Genomic DNA, 6000 nt, shown 5'->3' with positions numbered 1-6000 from the left:
CAAGTTCCAACCTTTTATTTGGATTATTTACATGTGTTGTAAAGGCCTCTGGCACCCTCCCAGTGCAGACAGAGGAGTCAGCATCATCACCTTCATCGCACAGTACGCACAAGTCATTAAAAATAACAGCAACAACTATTTAACATCAGCATGTAGAAATCCGACAAGGACAAGAGGGGAAAACAGGGGAAATGTGAAGAAAAGGAAGGAGAACTGGAGGAAGAAGAATTTTCCTCTGAAGGTAAAAAAAAGAGCTCGGATTGGTTTCAAAACCAAATTCCTCCCTGAGCTCCTAGTTCGGGAGTGAAAAGTAACGGCAAACATAAACATCATAAAGCAGATCTAATCATCTGCCATATTGTGGTGGATCAGCATGGCTTTCCTCGTTCTATTACAGGATGTAGCTCACCTTTGCATAAACTGATAAACCTGCTGTAATGGCTGATTATTCATGGGATTATCACAAGTATATACAAGGATGGATGGTGTACGGTACAGCCTACGCAAAGGTGAGCTTCATAACGCCCTGAACAAACTTACTGTAAGTCAACCCTAAACTGAACCAAGAAGTGGCAACAGAGCAGTGCTTCAGATTTTAGAATCAGACTCTGTTGTTTTTTTTTTGTAATTTGTTTAAGCAAATTTGCAGGAAGTCTCAAATTAGTTGCTTTTAAAAGTGTGACCAAACCGACCGTCGACAGAAGGTATGTGTTTGTTTTCATCTTTAACAGGATGCGGGAGGTTCAGGAAGAGGACAAATCAGCTGAAAGAAAAGACGTAAGAGAGATGGCAAAGGAGAGAAACTTTGAAAAGAACAAAGGAAAAGAAAGGGGGATGAGAGAAAATCAATCATGAAAGGAAGAATCTGGGCAAAGACTGGGCAAAGGAATAAGAGACGAATGGAGGGAAGGAAGAGAGAAAAGGAGGGAGGGAGAGAGAGAAAGTTCCAGAAATGGAAGGCAGTGAGTAAAGAAAGTGAAGAAGAGAAAAAGATGGAGGGATGATGACCTGGACAGACGAAGATGGAAGTTCAGAATTCATCAACAGCAGTAAATCTTGTCTGTTCCTCTGTTTTGACCTTTTATTACTGAAATGTGGCAACATACTGAGGACTTTGACGCGTCCATCACCGCCTCCACTGCCTGACGGTGATTTCACCGCCTTCCTTAATCAGCACAAACACATCAACTGCCAACAGTCTTTTGTTAATTCACTTTTTCTTTCTTTTTTGGGGGGAGTTGTTCTCTCTGCTTTGAGGTGGGCGGGACCGCATCTCTGTGCACCAATCAGGATTTAGCAGTATTTGAATCAACGCGCTGTGACAGCTGTGGGATTGTTGGCTCGTGTTTCCAGGACGCTGTCGGTCACATGTGATCGTGTTTGATTGTTTAACTCATCATGAATAATATCTGGCAATGTTTTTAAAGACTTTCATTTTGATTGTTGCACCTTCAGTATTTAATGTTATATGAAAATGCTTCACATCTGAAGCCATATTTTCCCTTAAGCAGGAACCTTTGTGCAAACTTCAGCAAACTTTCATATAAAAAAGCCAAACACATTAATGATTTTCAGCAAATTACTTGCGATTGATGTCTGGAATGTCAGGAAAAAATTAGCCATAATGTGAAGTGTGGTGGTTTTTAGTTAACGGACTAAAACTTCTAAAACCACCTGCATGATCTTTACTGTGCATGTGGACGTTGCCAGTGTGGAAATTGAATTTCACAGCCTTCATCTCCAAGAATACATTAATAATAGCAACAATTAAGACATTTGTGAGTGTTTCTGCATAAAAGCTGCATAATTCCAAGTTCCAAGTTGAAACACAAACCAACCTTCTAACAACTGATAATATAACTTGAAGGTAATAAACATGAACATGTGTTTTTAATTGATAATAAAACCTGTTTATATTGCCACATTTTTCTTAGTTTTTTTCTTACCCCGCTTCTCCATGTTGAGCTCTCAAACTTAAGATAACAGTTTGTTGTGTATAAAACATCGAATACAAGCCGTCTTTTATATGTAAGCGACATAATCTGGGGTGCCGACCGCAAGGTTGAGAAACGATCCATTTCAGGATGAGTGGTAGCGTCACGTTCATCATGTCTGTTATTAATAACTAGTTTCAACATTTCCACGACATTGTGTTTGGACGAGTTATCCTGCTGATCAATACGCTGCATTAGAACCCAGCAATAATCGATTATTGTCACATATTAGCTTTCAGTGGAATAGTTTGGGTATAGTATAGTCTTATCTTATCTTATCTTATCTTATCTTTCACAGGAGTTGGAGCAGGACAGTTAAATATATGGAGGTTAAAAGTCTTTTTTTGTGTGACAAACAGTATTTTAATGGTATTTACCACATTTTCAAGACGTGCTACTGAAGCAGCTACAATTAAATCAAAGTAATTTTTTTTTGTGTTGAATTATGTTGGTTGCCCGTAGACAGATTTCACATGTTTGTGCAGATTATAAGTGATGAACTGGAAGTGTAGCAGTCAGTTACTACCAAATTACACAGTTTCTTCCTGGGAATGTTCTGGAAATTATCAGGAAATAATTCTGAAATTATGTAACCAGAAAAAGAAAGTGTTTCAAATGAAACATTTGTTTGATTTATCTGATGTGGCTTTTCTGCTGGGATTTGTTTCTGGATTTAATTTCATAAAAATTTGCACTAACAAGGTCGGTGACCAGCAAGCCTCAGTATGTTACCGCTTCAGTCGTGTTGTTTGAAGTCCTGCAAAGCAGCAGATGTTGATCTGATGAGCTCTGGTTTTTCCAAACGTGGCTGCCGTCAACTGCAGATCTCTGGTGTGTGTGTGTTTGTGTGTGTGTTTGTGTGAGTGAGAAACCCATTGGTTTAAGATGCATTTTGATGGCGGACTGCTGTTTTACTATCTCCCTGTGGCTCTGACACAGCATCGAGTTTCCGTTGCAGTGTGTTGTTTCTTCTGTGTGTGTTACTGTGTGTAACTCATCAGTTTATGATGTGCTCTGGCAATACCCTGCTGTTTTAGTATCTTCCTGTGGCTCTGACAAAGCATCAAGTTTGTCTCTCTGTGTGTTTTTACTGTTGTGTTTGCATGTGTGTGTGTGTGTGCCGGGCTCCCTGCTGTTTGACGGCCGTATGCTGTCATCCAGATCTCTGTCTGTCCATGCTTCTGTCTCTCTGTCTGTCTGTCTGTCTGTCTCTCTGTCTCTTCCTCCACAGTCCTCAGCTCCTGAAGCACAGAGGACAGATCGTTAACAAGGCAAATAAACGTTGGCAGTAATCAGTCACAAGTTAAAATCACGAAAGCATACATGACAGAACAGAGAGGAAGACATGAAAAAATAAAGAAAAACAAGTAACACTGAGAGTCTACATCCATGTGAGCGGCTCTGTGGGGTTAGACTTAGGATCAGCGTTGATATCTGAGCTAAAGGCTAATGTCAGAATGCTAACATGCCAAACCTGAAAATGTAAAGATGTTAGCATGTTAGCTAATTATCAGCAAACACAAAGTGCAGCTGAGGCTGATGGGAGTTTACTTTTTTTTTTAAATTTACCTTCTTTATTGACTTTTCTTTACAGATGCACAGCCAGTGTGCGGATCCATACATTGCAAGCAAGTTCAAGTCAGCATTTTAAGAAAAATAGAACAAACCTGACAGTAACAAGCAAAATACACTGAATGAAAAATAAGAAAGAATAAAAATAAATAAAAATAATACAATTAATAATAAATAATAATCATGCAGTAATAATTAAGATGCACATTCTTGACAGTTAGGTTCATCACAAAACAATGTTACAGGTTGTTCAAAAGAAGCTATCTTGGTTCGTTCATCTCTCCATTCCTTAAAACTGATCTTTTCTCCTGACTTCCAATGTCTCAAGACTACCCTGTTTCCTGCTGCAAGAGCTAGTTTCACCCACGTGCGCATTTGTGTGGACAGGCCGGATTTCCTCGGCAAAATACCCAGAACACATAGAGCAGGCCCCTCCCTGAACTCTACCTTCAGTACTTTATGAATACATTGGATGATAGCCACCCAAAGGTTGTGCACCATCTCACATTCATAGTACATATGTACCAGTGTGCCCCTTTCCTTCTTACCTCTCCAACACTCATCATCTCATCATGGCATAAACACTCATCATGGGAGTTTAATGTGAAGACAGGACCAAAGATGGCGCTATATATAAAGTCAGAAGGTCACCAAAGTTTTTACAATTAATTCTGGGAGGCACATGAATGTGTGCACCAAATTCCATGTAAATCCATTCAGTAGCTGTCAAGATATTTCACTAAAACCCCAAAATGCCAACCTCATGCTGGTGTCAGAGGAAACGCCTCTGTGTGTGTCTGTGCTGCATTTCAGTGGGTGTTAACATAATATGTTGAACGTGCGAACTGACCAATCAACAGCCATAAACAGACGACACCGCCGACGCTGCTCACATGGCTGAGAAACAGTGAGGCAGAATGAAACGTTGAAATTTACAGAATGAAACAAAGCTTTAATTAATCAAAACATCAAAGACATGTTGTTCAGATACACACTCTCGAATTCTTGAAATATTTTTGGCAAAACAAGCAAACCACACTGGAAACAAAAGGTTCTCCAAGTGTGCCACAGAAAGTTCCAGGCAACAACAATCTACACGGAAAGATCCTGAGAGGCTTTATTAATCGATCTATGGGCCCTTTCCTGAAAAGGATCCTTGTGTCAAAGTTTAGTTTTAAGACTTGCTGCATGCTGATTATTCCTAAATTATCATTTTCATTGAAATTACCCAGGGCAGCATTACAGCAAAGAGAAACGCTATCTTCCTAACAAGCATCCAGCATCTCATATTTCTCCCCCTCATGTGGGCATTTGAACTTGTCAAGGTGAAAACCAAATCTTTTTGCACAATTATGACTCTTATTCTTGTTCGCATTATCTAACCTATCTGATCCATCGACTTGTGTTCGTCAATCTCGAGTGTGCGAGACACTGCTGACTCATGCTGCTCATTTCAAGGAACAGTTCAACATGTGCTTTCTTTGTGAGATACATTAGTTTGAGCATGCCCCTTCCCCTAAAGTCACAAATCATCGTCTTGACGTTTCTGTTAAGGTTTGCATTAAACAACACTTAAAAGGTGTTGATTGGTGTATTTTTCACACTATGACATGAATGCGGTGCCATATGTGACACAGACACTGAGCTTCACATCAGCCTCTTCTACTCTCTATCTGGAAGGAACACAATAGGGTTTTTTTTTCAAAATGCTGGCGTATTTAATTTATATTTCAGACAATAAAACATAGAGTGAGATAGAAGGACAGCAGACGTTCCAGCTGAGCTGAAGCATTTTCAAAGAAAATGCACCTCAGATTTACGAGCTGTGGAAACATCAGGCATGTAAATCAAACGTGCTTAGTTGAAAATATTTGAATCGGTTTCTGACAGATTGACTTATTTACGCCCATTTCTCCTGCTCCGTTCGCAAGGGAGGTCATTTAAAGAAGTTTTTCAGTGCTGGAGGATTTTCATAAAACTGGGCTATGCAGTGGAAAGACACAAATATATTTGAAATAGATGCCACATGAACAGAGAAACCGTTTTGGTCTCCACAGCTAATTTCCCTGTTCGTCACGAATACGGAGTTGAATGTTGATATAACTCTGCTGCTCATTTTAATTCAGGCTTAAAGTTATGCTTAATTACAGGCATGGCTGTTCAAATAAAAATAGATATAATAACGCTATACTAGTACCTAGCATCCTCAGCTAGCATTAACACATAGGCTAACATAGTTAGCTTGCAAGCTAAATGTGGTAACAGGATGTGCTGTGGGGTTATTTTGTGCTATTACTTTTGAATTGGCTAACATTAACTCTTCTTTTTCTTCTCATGTTGGTCAAATAAGAGCAACGTTAGCATTTCTTCAAGGGTTGCTAGTTTGCTATTCTGTCTTGCAGTTCCAGAGATCATCCATGTGGCTGCAGGGTTA

At 39.5% G+C, this 6000-nt stretch overlaps 1 protein-coding gene across 3 annotated transcripts in view; it reads right to left on the bottom strand.

Annotated features, from left to right (window-relative positions):
* raly (RALY heterogeneous nuclear ribonucleoprotein) overlaps positions 1-6000 on the bottom strand; it is a 149627-nt gene continuing 143627 nt past the window's right edge. For 2 of the 3 annotated variants that reach the window (XM_070958789.1, XM_070958787.1), the window contains exon 9: positions 1-3235. The gene's annotated coding sequence lies outside the window, so the exon portion shown is untranslated. The remainder of the gene's footprint in view (positions 3236-6000) is intronic. The other variant, XM_070958788.1, reaches the window with a different exon arrangement.

The sequence above is a fragment of the Chaetodon trifascialis genome, chromosome 3 (genome assembly GCF_039877785.1).
Source record: "Chaetodon trifascialis isolate fChaTrf1 chromosome 3, fChaTrf1.hap1, whole genome shotgun sequence".
In the NCBI taxonomy this organism is placed as follows: domain Eukaryota; kingdom Metazoa; phylum Chordata; class Actinopteri; order Chaetodontiformes; family Chaetodontidae; genus Chaetodon; species Chaetodon trifascialis.
Note: the sequence above shows the minus strand (reverse complement) of the source record. Positions and strands in the feature narration are given on the sequence as shown.